We start from the raw sequence: 14,107 nt of genomic DNA, 5'->3' as shown, positions 1-14,107 counted from the left end.
CCCTCCAAAAACAAACCAGCTTTTAATGGGTTTAAATCCTCTGGATCTTCACTGACAAGGATTCGTGGTCTAGCATTTAGTCTAGCATTCTCACCGGCACAGAAACAGTTCCCAAATCTTGATATTTTAAAGAAGCTCATCGTAAAGCCTTCTTCAGAATTTTGTTTGGAACATAATTTAACCTCTCCAAAAATCCACCAACCACGGGATATTAAAGGTAAGAATTTCTAAGTAATAGGAGAAATAGATGTTTTTTAATCTTTTAGGTTGGAATTCTTTCAATAAATTTTGAGTTACAATAAAGTTAGTTTTATTGTCCGAATATATTACCGAAGGGTGACCTCGATGACCTATGAAACTCCTAAGTGCCAATAAGAAATTGTCTATCGATAGAGAAGTCAGAAATTCTAAATATACTGCTCTATGAACTGCACAGTTTAAAATCAGGATCCATTTAGCTTTATTTCAGTAACCATAGACCTGCCTCATCCACTCCAGTAATTTTGAAACTGCAGGCATTATTTACGCAATATTCAGGAAGTATTTCTATTGGAACTTTAGAGAGCTTAACTCTGAATGTTTGACAAAAAACATAGATAATTTTTACTCCTTTTATAAGTTCGTCTGTTTTTCAGTATCCGGCAGTTTTCACTCAAAGTTATCATTAACTATACTACTCCACAATGCCCAAGCTCTCTATGTTTAAGTAAAATTAGGCACTTAACTATATCATGATCAAATACTGTACTTTAATGTACTTTAAAATTTTCATAGTCTTCTCTCTAGAGGAGTTTTTTTTTTTTTTTTTTTTTTTTTTTTTTTTTTTTTTATTCACAAATTCCATCCAGCGTTTGTAAATGTCGATGATTTTAAATGCTGCGTTTTCCCAATGTGGTAAGAGTCTTCTTGAACTTTTTGAAAAGTACAAGTGCAGATTCTTTAAATTCTTCAGCCGATAATCCTCCTGATTTCTTGTTAGGTGCTTTAGAATTTCAATAAAATGTATATATACAACTAGCAAATCTAATTCTTCTTCTGTAGGAATATATGTGGTTATAATGTTCATCTTTCGTCAGGTGACATTTCATAAATCCACTCATTTATCTTTGAAACCTCTACGACATGGAGGCCGTTCGGCTTTTACAGAGCAACCTCTTGATGATATGTCTGCAAGAATTTAAGTTCCAGGAATAAAGTTACCCTCGTTGGATTTTGATAGAGTTCTAATTTTATTTACAAGGTTAGACAGAAATATTTCTGAAGCGCCTTCTATTTAGATGCAATAGAGTAAGTCCATAGAATCAGATCAGTACGACTGACTACATATCTTCTAATTTCAAGCCTTTCTTCACTGCATTCGGTAATCTAACCCCAATAAAGCAGGAGAGCCATTCTATCCTCAGAATTGACTTTTTATAGGAGCAATCTTTGTCTAGCTGATACTAATTGACAAGTTACTTTTCCCTCCTGTTTTGGTTTGCGAAAAACCCAAGTTGCATTTGCAGACTTACAAGAATCACAAAATGTAGCAATTATATATGTCGCATTAGCTAAGATCTAAATCAGATATTCTACGAGGTATTTTGTGGTTTTTCAGTTCAGGTAACTGAGATTTGCATTTTTAATGTCTTTTAGTTATATCGTCCGGTAATTCAGAATCCCATTAGATTCTCAACTTCCAGCATTCTTGTAGGAGCAGTTTAGGAACTTTAGTGGTGCAGCTGTCTTTGAATATCGCTCTGTGTGGCAGATAATGTACATCGAAAACATTCTACAATTTATTCTGAACAACTTACTCAATGACGTTATCTGACAAATGAAACCTATCGGATAAAATAATTGATCTTCTTTAGACAAAATTTTCCGTTTGGTAATCGGTTCATTGTTTTTCTCAGTTTCTGGCAACTACAGCATGAGAAGATGGCATTATTGATATTCCATGTGGAACATAAATGCGATAAATCGTTTTCATCAACATAAGCTGAGCTGTCTGTCAAGAAAACTTCTATCCCAGGAAGATAATTATTTCTGCATACACGTAAATCAAATTTAGCTGCTTTTAGAATTTTTTCAGACTTTCATTTGAAATTGTCTAAGTTAGTGACAGAGTCAACATTGCATCACAGTTACTCACATAAAATGACTCTTTCAATTTTATTGCAAGATTTTTCGAGGACTCTTCTACCTGATCTAGAGTGTGATTCAAAAAAGCTTCAAGCAGAAGAGAGCTTCTTGAAATACCGAAAGTGACTCTGGTATGTTTGTAAGTGATTGCCAGTTGAGAATCTCCGTCTTTCCACCACACAAACCGTCTATCATTTTCATTCAAGCTTATTTGCAAGAAGGTCCGCTTGATGTCTGCAGTTGCGTCGTTCTTTCCCCATTTGAACCTATTTAAAATTGTCCGAAACATCTCAATTAGACAGAGGTCCTTTTTCAAGGCATTCATTGATACGGAGTTTCCAATTTTTGACTAGCCATCAAACACAAGATGAATTTTAGTGGTGCAGCTGTCTTTGACTATCGCTCTGTGTGGCAAATAATGTACATCGAAAACATTCTACAATTTATTCTGAACAACTTACTCAATGACGTTTTCTCTTTTTATTGACGGAAAACTCTTGATATTCGTTTACCTGATTCTTTGATGTAAATGATTTCACTGTAATGTCTTTTTTGGGCTAATACTTTGTTATCAGGTAAAAGATGATGTCCGTTTAAGCAGGGCAAATGCAGCTATATCTGCCTGTATTGTCTTTACTATGAGTTTCCCTGAAATATTCCACAGCAAGTTCTTGGGTTTCTGTTTTAGTGCACTTTTAGCAACTATCTTCAACACTCAACGTATTTAAATTCCAGAGATATGCGTGTGTTTGTGTGATTATGGCAAAGCCTCGAGGGCTATCTGCCTAAGGGGAGGAATGCCATCGTGGAGGACTTTCTAAGGGAAACTGGCTCGTATACACGTTACACAAGGGAAAAACCACGAAAACGTCCATGCAGCCAGCCCGTTCGCGGGATTCGAACCTCGGACCAAACTACCAGTGTTCTGCGACTTTACCGCTCGGCCGCTGGTGGGCTTCCAGAGATATGTAATTTTTGCGTTATTTATGTGGAGTGACAACATTAATATCGAACTGTTTGCAGAAGTATCATTTGTCTGAAATTTACCCATTACTATCCTCTATAATGTGTGAACAGCATCTAAACCTCCTGAAGTATTATATTTCCTGTTAATAATTTTCCTGCATAATTATCTCGAATAAGCGAATGAATTTCGTCTGAATTTCATCTGAATAATAATTTAATGTGAATAATACAAATAGGATCTATCATTTATAGTCGTATAGCTCATTAAAATACCAAGATCTTTTAATTGGTTCGACCAATGGGAATCGTTAAAATTAGAAACACAAGAGTAAATTTTATTTTCGTCTAAAGTCTCTCATTCAGAATTAAAGCTTCCATCTGCACTCTCTAGTTTAACTCGATATTTTTGGTTCTTTTCTATATGTGCTTATTCCTCCGAATAAACCATGGTTCACAGATACTTCTCTTAATCCCTTTAATTTTATCTCTTTTAGCAACAACTTTGAATACATAACTTGCTTGGTTACCCATGTATACAGTTATCCTTATAAGATATTTTGAATTGTTTTCCTTAAAAATATACACTCTCAACGTTTGAAGACAAACTTCATTTGAACAATTATTATTCGAAGGTATACTTTTCTGAGAAACTCAGTTTGCCTCATTCGTTATGGCTTTATCGCTAGACGTCTTTGCCTTCGATTAATAGTGTGAAGAAACATGGCCAGGTTTCAAGCATCAAAAACAATTTCTGTTTTTAATTAGCAGCGATTATTTATTTTCAGTTGGCAAACCCATTCTATACAAACAATATTTACTCAAATGCAGCTCGTTTCTAAGGAAAATACTAAGTTTAAATTTCAAAGCCAAATTGCTTGCCAATGTCTCAGAAGCTGCAGCAGCACGGGGTTTTCTCTTTTATGATTGCACGCTAATCGGTCAGGAAATAAACGCGCTTAGATGCGAATGTACTGGGAAGTTATGAAAGTGCAACACAGTTTTTTGTAGCTATTAACGGCTTGTGCAAAAAGACATCAGATTATTAGTAGAATACTCATCTCCTAGTTCTTTATTAAATTCGAATATTAAATCACTCAGTAATGCCTTTAAGATTACAGGAGATAATAATACGCGAAAGGTAGCTGACGATACATCTAACAACTCTCAGCTTCGGATATTACTTTGAATCTTATCAAATAATTTCCGAAAATCCACTAAGTCTCTGGGATGTTTAAGTATGTGTATTTCTAGTAATTGTTTCATGTGGGTATTTATCAAACTGCTTTCCTTCCGAATCTTTGTTCAAGCTAACAAACTGCTTTTTATAATTTTTGCTTGAAATAGAAAAATCTTCCATATTTTCCACAGCAGTTCCTGCTAAACTGGCTCTTAAATATTTGTATTTGCTGACACTGTCAAGCGATTTGTTATTGTGCATCTATGTTTCTCATGCACTCTGAAATGTAAGCCAACCACTTATCTTTACATAAAATTTTGGTGTTGGTGTATTTAATTATGGCAAAGCACACGAGGGCTATCTGCCTACGGGGAGGGATGCCATCGTGGAGGACTTTCTAAGGGAAACTGGCTCGTATACACGTTACACATGGGGAAAACCACGAAAACGCCCATGCAGCCAGCCCGTTCGCGGGCTTCGAACCTCGGACTGAACTACCAGTGTTCAGCGACTTTACCGCTCGGCCGCTGGTGGGCCCCCATGAAATTTTGGATTTGTCGTTTCAGGTAATTTCACATTAAGGGTTTGCTAACGATTCGCATCCAAATTCAGCGATTCATTGGGAGAGTAGAAAAAATTATTCTTTTGATTCAGAAATCATGAATACTTGTTCGCTCTGAATCTCTACGTTACAATTTTTTCTGAGCATTCTTTCGGTCGATTAAAGGGTTCATGAATCTTTGTAATCTACTAATGTTTCTATTTTGATATCCACCAATTTAAGACTTTCGAATTTGTTACTTGATTGTTCTAAAAGAAGTCGAATTTCACTATTCAGCTGCGGTTACTTCTTTTTTTTTTTTTTTTTTTTTTTTTTTTGTGTGTGTGTGTGTGTGTGTGTGTGTATTTTTAGCTTACAAAATTTAGTAACTGATGTTTTTAATGTTGAAGTTTGCGTATACGCAAAAATAAATGTTGAGTGGCTATTTTATTTATTTTACTTTGAGTTTATATGTCTAATTCAAAATTCATTAGTAATATGATATACAAATATAGTGCAAACAAATTATATTATATGACATAAAATACAGATCACAATGCGGGTAGGTCATGTTAAAAAATTAACCTACTAATTTTTCATTTTTTCAAAAGACAGACTGTTTTATTTCAATCGAAGAAATATCTACGTTAAAGGAAGCCTTGGCGTGACTGTCGTGACTGTGAAGGTCTTCTTGGCGTGACTGCTTGCCTTGTATATTGAGTTCCTTAGCGAAACACTAAACATATTAAACATAACATTAATAACAAATTACAAAATTAAGTCTTAACATTGAGCATATATTTGTTCGCCGCTTATTCAAGAGGAAGGTTTCCACCCCCTCGAATTTCGAAAGTCTAAACCTGAACCGAAAACTCTTGCCTGGAGCAAGTTGAAGTGTAGCATGCTTCTCACACGCGATAATTCTGAGCTAAGTTTTTAAGCCTCTGTTTTTAACACATACCATGTTTACTCGAAAATAAGAAGAACACAAAGCCCACTTAAATTTTAGGATAAGGGTTTAGACATGAAACTATGAGTCAATGTCTGATGAGAACATGATGCTGGTTAGAACTAATCTAATTCCGATTAGAATAAAAAGTAAGCTGCATAACTGTATACAATATTTTACTGTGGTATAGGACGCAAAAACTGGGAACGCTCGTGATACCTTTATACCTATTTGGTTTTAGCCATACTAGTACAATAGATCAGCTAAACGTTGCTATTTTAATTAGCGATTATAATTATAAGATATTTCTCCCGTCTTCTTAGCGTACCTTCTTGGTGTAGTGGTCAGCACGCTCGACGCGTATTTAAGAGGTTCATGGTTCAAGTCCCGGCGAAGACGTTGCTCATTTTTCATCTCTCCTGCTTCGAAATAACATAATGTCTCTACAGTGGCGTCCGAACTAAAACTAGTGGTGGATGATGATTGTTCGCCCCCCCCCCAGGATTTGGCCCCTAACCCACAGTCCCCTAACCCACAGTCGCCCTTTAAAATGGGGAGTATATAAGGTATTTCTTCCTCCTTCTTAGCATGCCTTCGTGGTGTAATAGTCAGCACGCTCGACGCGAATTCGAGAAGTCCGTGGTTCGAGTCCTGGCGAGGGCATTCTCATTTTTCATCTCTCTTGCTTAAAAAAAAAAACTAATGTCTCTACATAATATATGAGGTTTACATGTATGATAAATACACATGTGATATGTTTACCAGTTAAGCAGTGTACTTGTATCACTAATACGATAATTAAATTCCTTTCTCTCATTCTCAAATTTCATTTATCAAAATATCTATTTATAAGTCTTCTTAAATTTTAGACCCACAAATATAGAAAAAAGAGAGTTATAATTTCAAGTAAATACGGCTTAAGTGACGAAATATTACATTTTGAACCCAAGTAAGGCTTTGTTTTCTTTAATGACCGAATTTCTCTAAGGAAACTTGTATTCGTTTAAAGTTATCGTTTTACCGCCCAGGCAGAAAAGTGGTTAGCGGCACTGAATGCCGTACCGAATTCTCTGACCCTTCATAGGCGGCATCGGTGGCCCACTTATTAGGTGCCTCCATAATAAATTGACCAACGCTTCTGGCCTTAGTAGTGACCAACGCCTATATCGGTTAGTGCCTGCCATTGAAAAAAAAAAAAAAAAAAAAAAAAAAAAAAAAAAAAAAAAAAAAAACTCTTTTTAATGCATGCAGATGGAAATTAGTCAGTAGAGTAGACTTGTTTCGCAATGAGTTGAAAACAGCATTTTTCACCCAAGCATTAACAAAGAACTTCAAGAACAGAAATGTCTCTTTCTGAAAACTAAATGTTTACCCATACACAGAAACATAACCAATACATAGATTTGGTTTGGTTTATTTCATTACGGCAAAGCACACTAGGGCTATCTGCTTAAGGGGAGGAAACCGTCCGTGGATGACTTTCTAAGGGTAACTGGCTCGTATACACGTTACACATGGGTGAAAACCACGAAACCGCCCATGCAGCCAACCCGTTCGCGGGATTCGAACCTCGGACCGAACTGCCAGTGTTCAACGGCTTTACCGCTGGGCCGCTGGAGGGCCTAACAATACATAGAACCACAATCCATACATAGAAATATTTTATAATGGGGGAAAAATTAAAAAGCCAATTCTAATGTTTTTTCTTATTGCTTAGTAATTTAAAACGCATATTAATGTAACTGAAAAAATTGAATAAATGTCTGCAGAACTGACGGAAATCTTTAAAAAATCTTTCCTAACATTTCTAGCCACAATTTTTTAAGTAATATAAATTAATATAATTGTACGTGGGAAAAAAACTACATCGTTCTATGTACTTACTCTGAGCAATATTTTGTAAGGCTTATTTTAAACTACATGTTTTTGCTTTTGGTATAATTATCTTCAATTTGTTAGTCTAAGTACTTTTGTTATGACTATATTTTAATTTGTTAGTTTAAGTTTAGAAGAATGAAGAGAAGTGGCCTCAGCCGGCCGTAATGCACTTCTCTGGTTACTTCTGACTCAAGCCATAGTTTGTATCATTTAGTGAGCTTCCCATTTGTTTTTGAATAAAGACAGTAATTTACAGTACAGAGGACAGTATTTTATAAATTACTGGAAAGTCTGTTGCAAGAATAGCACTCATTTAAAAATTACAGTTATATAAATATTTTAATTAAATTTAAAACATTTGCGAATTATTGAATAAAATGAATTATCATTGATAACAAAGTAACATATCAGAAAGTGAGAAATAAACATGTAAAAGTGCTTGAAGCACCACAGACTTCACTATGGAATCGAAAAGACATTACACGAATACACTAACTGACTAGATACTGACACTCACTTGGGCCCACCAGCGGCCGAGCGGTAACGTCTCTGAACACTGGTAGTTCGAATCCCGCGAACGGGCTGGCTGCATGGGCGTTTTCTTGGTTTTTCCCATGTGTAACGTGTATACGAGCCAGTTTCCCTTAGAAAGTCCTCCACGAAGGCATCCCTCCCTTAAGGCAGATAGCCCTCGAGTGCTTTGCCGTAATCTAATAAAACAAACCAAACTGACACTCATTTGCAGTCTCATAAGTTTCAGTGGTGATGGATGTTTATTGAGACTAACTCGCCAGCCGTGGCAATTCCAAAGGGATCAGAGAGGGTTAAAAGCATTAAAATCAATTTGATTTGATCCCAATAGAAAATCGATCCAACCTTCCCCAACCGGAGAGGAAAACGTTGGTATAGAGTTCTCATGATTAAAACGTTTCAGATTATTAGCTAAAATAAAGTCATAAGTTAAAATACCCCGTTCATCTAAGATCGATGTCCCCCAATTAAAATCCTTCGCATTAAAATCGCCAATATTAATAAAAATCATCTTTATATTTTTTCATTACAATTTCAAAGCTGTACAAATGACAATTAAGATCCTCTACCGGAGAGAAGTAAACTGATATTATGCAAAATTTCCTTCATTAGTCTCAACAGAAATGGCTACAATATAATCAGACACCACGTCCACCACGAAGTCAATATCATTTCTCGTAACTATAATTGCCGCTGTGCCCCTATCCGAATCAACAACGCTCCAAGTCCCCAGGATATATGCCATCTTATCTTTCATATAATAAGGTTCCTGTATAGTTATGACTTCTGGAGTATATTAATTCATTATATCTTTTGCAGAGAACCGGCAAGCCGCTGCAGCACAATAATTCAGATTCACATTCAGTAACTTGATTATAAATGCAATTATAAAAATCTTTAGGTAAAATCAAAATAATTTAAAATATGCAATAAAACACAAAATCTGTCCCTTTAATGAGTCCAATCAGTCCTCGGAATCTTCAAATGCTCTAAAATCTAAAGTTTCAGCTAAACATTTTCTATTTACAGTGAAACTAATTATATACACTTAAAAACTGCAAAATATAAATCTAAAACATTATACAATAAAAACAGCTGAAATTCCTTATTCCAAATCAGTAGTTGTAAATCTATGAAGAGCAATATTATCCAGGGAAGGCGAGGAATGAATATACAACAGTAGAGATCAAACTTTATTGGAAGACAAATGGTGTAAAGAAGAAAACACAGAAAATCCAAAATATCCTAGCCGACAATAGATAAATCTGCAAAAAAATAATTATATGTCTAAATGCTCATGAATGAATTTCACCTCATCCTGGTAAACAAAGCAGTCCTTAGACAGCTGATGGTGATAATCATAATTTGTGTGATATTTCTTATTAAATTCCTTACAATTAATACATGAAAAACTCTTAGGCTTACAACTTACCTATCCATGTTCCTCCGAGCAATTTGCACAAACTTTGGAAGTTTGATGCTAAGCAGCTAGTACACCTCTTTGGTCGTAACAAAATGTTTACCGAGTAGGATTTCCAGTCAATCATAATTTTTTGATCTTCAAAGGAAACACTTTGAGGCTAATCTTTGGAAAATGGTAAGTAGTTTGGCGACATTTTGGTAAGGCGATAGAGGTTACTAGCAAGGACTTTAGCAGTGGACATGGATAAAGTCAAGAGTGTGCGCAATGCCATTTTTGTGCAATTCTGAGATGTTTTTTTAAGTGAAAATAGGTCGACGTGTACATGGATACGGTGTATGTGCAATTCTTAGAAACGCGGCAAGCAGTGGGCGATTCTGCACTTTCTCCCAATTTCGCCCCTAATTTTCGTCATGATTAAGCACTTTTGTTCCATAAAAGTTCTAGCATAAGCGTAATTCGGCTAGCAGATTGTTGGAAAAAATGTTGAGTAAAAAAAAAAAAACATCCCTTTACTTCGCGAAAACAAAATGGCCTTAAAAAAAAAAAAAAAAAAAAAAAAAAAAAAAAAAAAACTAGCAGGTTGCTGTAGCAGGGTTGGTCGCCAAATTTTCGCCAAAAAATCGCGAAGTTACCATAATCCAAAGATTAACCCACTTTGACATTCCCGTGTAACCTGGAAAACCCTTTGAGATACATATTGCTCGGAGGCCCTCATCCTAAATAGAGACCGTACACAGTCTTTATCACAAGTACAACGCTAGCGGATGGGGCCACTTTCGCCCTGAGGCTGTTGCCAAACAGAATTAAGTGCCGCCCCACCGAACTTACAATCTACCATGTTGCGACCCCACAGAGCAAGGGCAGAAAGGCAGTACCCGTACGGTCCCTGCCGAGCCTTACTCTGTCCCGAGAGCCCTCAGGCCTTCTGTGAAGTCTGTTTTTATCCTCCGTGCTTGAGACTGCCTAGGTACAGACCTCAACCAGTACTTCCCAGGCATTCGCCTGAGTCAACCTCCGGGCGGGTTATCACAACTACAGTCGCTCTTCAGAGCATGTATTAGCCTGTCATCAGGAACCTCATCTGATACATTATAAATTATAATTTTAGGTTTTATAAATTTCCTTCTTTTTGGTCTTACTAAATTATTAATTTTTTCATTGTTGACGATTTCGTCTTCCAATCTTTTACACTCTTCTCTATTCTTCAGTCTCACAATCATATCACCCTGCTTTCTGCAGAATGAGCTTATTACTCCAATGCCCAATTTTCCTGGATCAACATTAGACTTTATTTCGTCATAAACATGTACACCATCTTTCCTAGGTCTAAAAAATATCTCATTCTCCTTTGAATCTATCTCTTCCATATTTCTAATTTTCTTCTTCTGTTTTCTTGCTCTGACCTCTGTCCATTTTCCTTCTTCTTCATTATCAAACTCAAACTTTCCACGAATTCCTGTTGATTCATTAACAATATGATCCAGTTTGTCTTCTAAATATTCAACTCTTGCTTGCGCAGATTCAATATTTTTGTTGGCAACCCATTCCGCAATATAATTTATTTCGTTACTAAGATTGCCAATTAAGCACTTTGGAACTCTTTTCTCCCTTAATAAATATACAATCTTATTCATGTTGCACATAACTGAGAAGATATATTGCTTTTCTTCATCTTTATAATCAATGATAGTATCAGCTAGTAAAATCTCAACCTGACTCATTTTCCTATCAATTTGTGACATTTCCCGTCAGCTTAGGATCAACAGAATTTAAAACATATATTAAAAAAACTCTCTGTTAAAATTTTTCGAATCCTTAAATTCAAATAACACAACACAATAAAATCTGAAATAAAATTCTCTAAAAACTCTGAAAGTTTTAAAATATGTTTAAAATAGATTTAAAACATATAAGCACACATTAAACAAAAGTTCCACGTATAAATCACAATATTCTTCCGACGGGCCAAACAACACGTAAAGTCAGCGCACCGGAATATCGAGAATTTTTCCTGGATAAAGATATAATTACTAATTTAGAAGTCAAACAACAAAAGTCAGCGTTATATTTTCAAATTTTCACAGGACTAGTTTCGATGGTTTAACCGAACCATCATCCTCAGCTGCTAAAGAGCAAATGAACGAGATAGGATATAATAATTTGATAAGATAATAATGATGAGGATGATGGTTCGGTAAAACCATTTAAACTAGACCTGTGAAAATTGGAAAATATAACGCTGATTTTTGTTGTTTGACTTCTAAATTAATATTTGTTCGGCGTGTTATTGTATCTTAAAGATATAATTACTTAAACATTTTATCAGTTGGCTGAAAAATCAAAAGTACCGGCGCAAAATCCGAAAATTTCAAATGACAACAAACGGCCGCCACGCTGAACCTGACTCCTATTCGAAGCGGAAAATGCTAATATTTCCAAAAATAGGCATTTATGATCAGCGATTTTTAGCATACATATAAAGAAACATGTAAGTAATCAGAATTTCATATCAGGATAAAGTTAACTAGTCAATTCAAGCAAATAAAAGCAAAAACTTACGATGAATATGCTAATGAGCCATCTTGCATGGTACCGATTTTAAAATGCTTGCATCTTCACCAATACACAAGATAATCCAAGAAGAAGCACAAATATCTACACCGGAACGAATAAACTTTCAAAATATCACAAAATAAGGGACACACAGGTAATATTTACCGATAAATAAGCAGATTCGTAGAGAGCTCAAACAACACGAACGGCGACTTGCGCAGAACTACCAGCACACTCGGCGCGTATTCGACACGTCCAGGTTCGAGGCCCAAAACGATATTGCTCATTTTTCCCGTCTCCAGCATCAAAATAACCATATGTCTATGCAGCACTAAGAATAATCGTTTCTTTGGAAACATTTACATGTGAACAGGTTTTTTTACAGTTAAATATTAGTATGAAAAGAATAGGTTGATCAACAACAATCTGTTATGAATATAATTTCCAGTAATTTCTCTCCAAACCGAAAAACTTTATCAGAATTGAAACGCCATCAAGTATCACGAAATAGTAAGCAATGAAGAAGTTTATATTAATATTATACGAAAACATGCATATTTATTCATGCGTCGAAGAAAATTTTAATAAATAAGAGAAATACACTAGGTTGTTGTTATTTAATCCCCAGTATTGTCTCAATAAAGTTTCTTTAAAAGCTTATAAAGCTTTCAGATCATATTTAGTTATAGTTTAAATTAAAGTAAGTTATTCAGTGATTAATTAAACATGCTATAATCATTAGGAAGAAATATCAAGGAATTTTATATTTAGCCGTCAGTATATTTGAATTACAAAATGCAACCAACAAGACTGACTTACGGGTAACAAAAGTAAGATTTCAGATAGAAAATAAATAAGAATTTGAATTTATTTTCCTTTGCGATATTATTATTTTTGCTTATGTATCTTTTTATAAATATTTAGGAACTGAAATATAAATATTTAATTAAAATATTTTTTAGTTTGTTAATAAAATTTTTAATTTAATGAAGAAAAGAAATATGAAAAATAAAAAATCTGATCCTTCAGGTGTTTCAGATCATACCGTCGGGCCACATGTTATTTGAATTTGGGACTATTGCTTTAATCTGTAAAAAATTCTTTTTGAGCTACAGACATTTTTATCTTATAAGCACGAGTTAGAAAGTTTGTACATTTACACAACAAAATATCAAAAATGCTCTTCTCAACTGGTTCTCTAAAACAAATATTGCTGTTTGAATTATTAAGTGTTCTGCCATTTTCATGCTTTTGTATAACGTCTTAGAGTTATGAAATTCGCTCACTTTATCTAATATCCGTTTATCCGAGTCAAAGAAATAGCGTGCTTTTCCCATTGCCGCCTAACTGGGATATAACTGGGTTAGTGACACTCACTGTTCCGAAGGGCCCGTGATTCAGATATCGGAGAAGGCATGTATTTTTATTTGTAAATGTGTAGTGTTTTTGAGGCATGGAGGTACTGAAAATATGCGTCGAGCCAAAAGTACTCTCAAGAGGTTGGTGGTAGGAGAAAAAGCCTGGGAGACCCTAGATCTCCGGAACGGAACTGTGCAAGGTATTACTGTCGCTTGTATGGTGCGCAGGGCTCTTTCCAAAGACAGGCGCAATGTTGCCTCCTTCCCAAGATGAATTTCGGGGGCTTGTTCTGGTATCAGAGAAGAGAGATTAATCACAGCAACTACAAGAACAACTTTTCCCATAATATTTAAGCATTATTTATTAATCTTGAGCATACAACATTCAAACTGGATTCTTGGTTAAATTTCTACTATTAAGAATTCTTGCCAGTTAAACAAATAGCACTTTATTACGTGCTATTTGTTTAATTGGCAGTTAATTTGTTTATATTTATCACAGCCCATTTTCAATAACAAATTCTTCTGTCCCAAAAATGCTATATGAAGCATCTAATCGTGCGAAGGTATTTATGTAGATTACAATTCAAAAGTAATTAAATTTATT

The 14,107-nt window shown here is 35.1% G+C and overlaps 1 long non-coding RNA gene across 1 annotated transcript in view; it reads right to left on the bottom strand.

The window, feature by feature from the left end:
* Window positions 1–12,346, bottom strand: part of LOC146993100 (uncharacterized) — a 395,311-nt gene extending 382,965 nt beyond the window's left edge. Inside the window, exon 1 of the long non-coding RNA XR_015038511.1 lies at window positions 12,149–12,346. This is a non-coding gene — a long non-coding RNA (uncharacterized LOC146993100). The remainder of the gene's footprint in view (window positions 1–12,148) is intronic.
* Between the last annotated feature and the right edge of the window lie 1,761 nt (window positions 12,347–14,107).

Source organism: Stegodyphus dumicola, chromosome X1 (assembly GCF_044657685.1).
Source record: "Stegodyphus dumicola isolate Sdum_Otavi_A_Nest chromosome X1, ASM4465768v1".
Classification (NCBI taxonomy): Eukaryota; Metazoa; Arthropoda; class Arachnida; order Araneae; family Eresidae; genus Stegodyphus; species Stegodyphus dumicola.
This window is presented reverse-complemented; position numbering and strand designations above follow the sequence as displayed.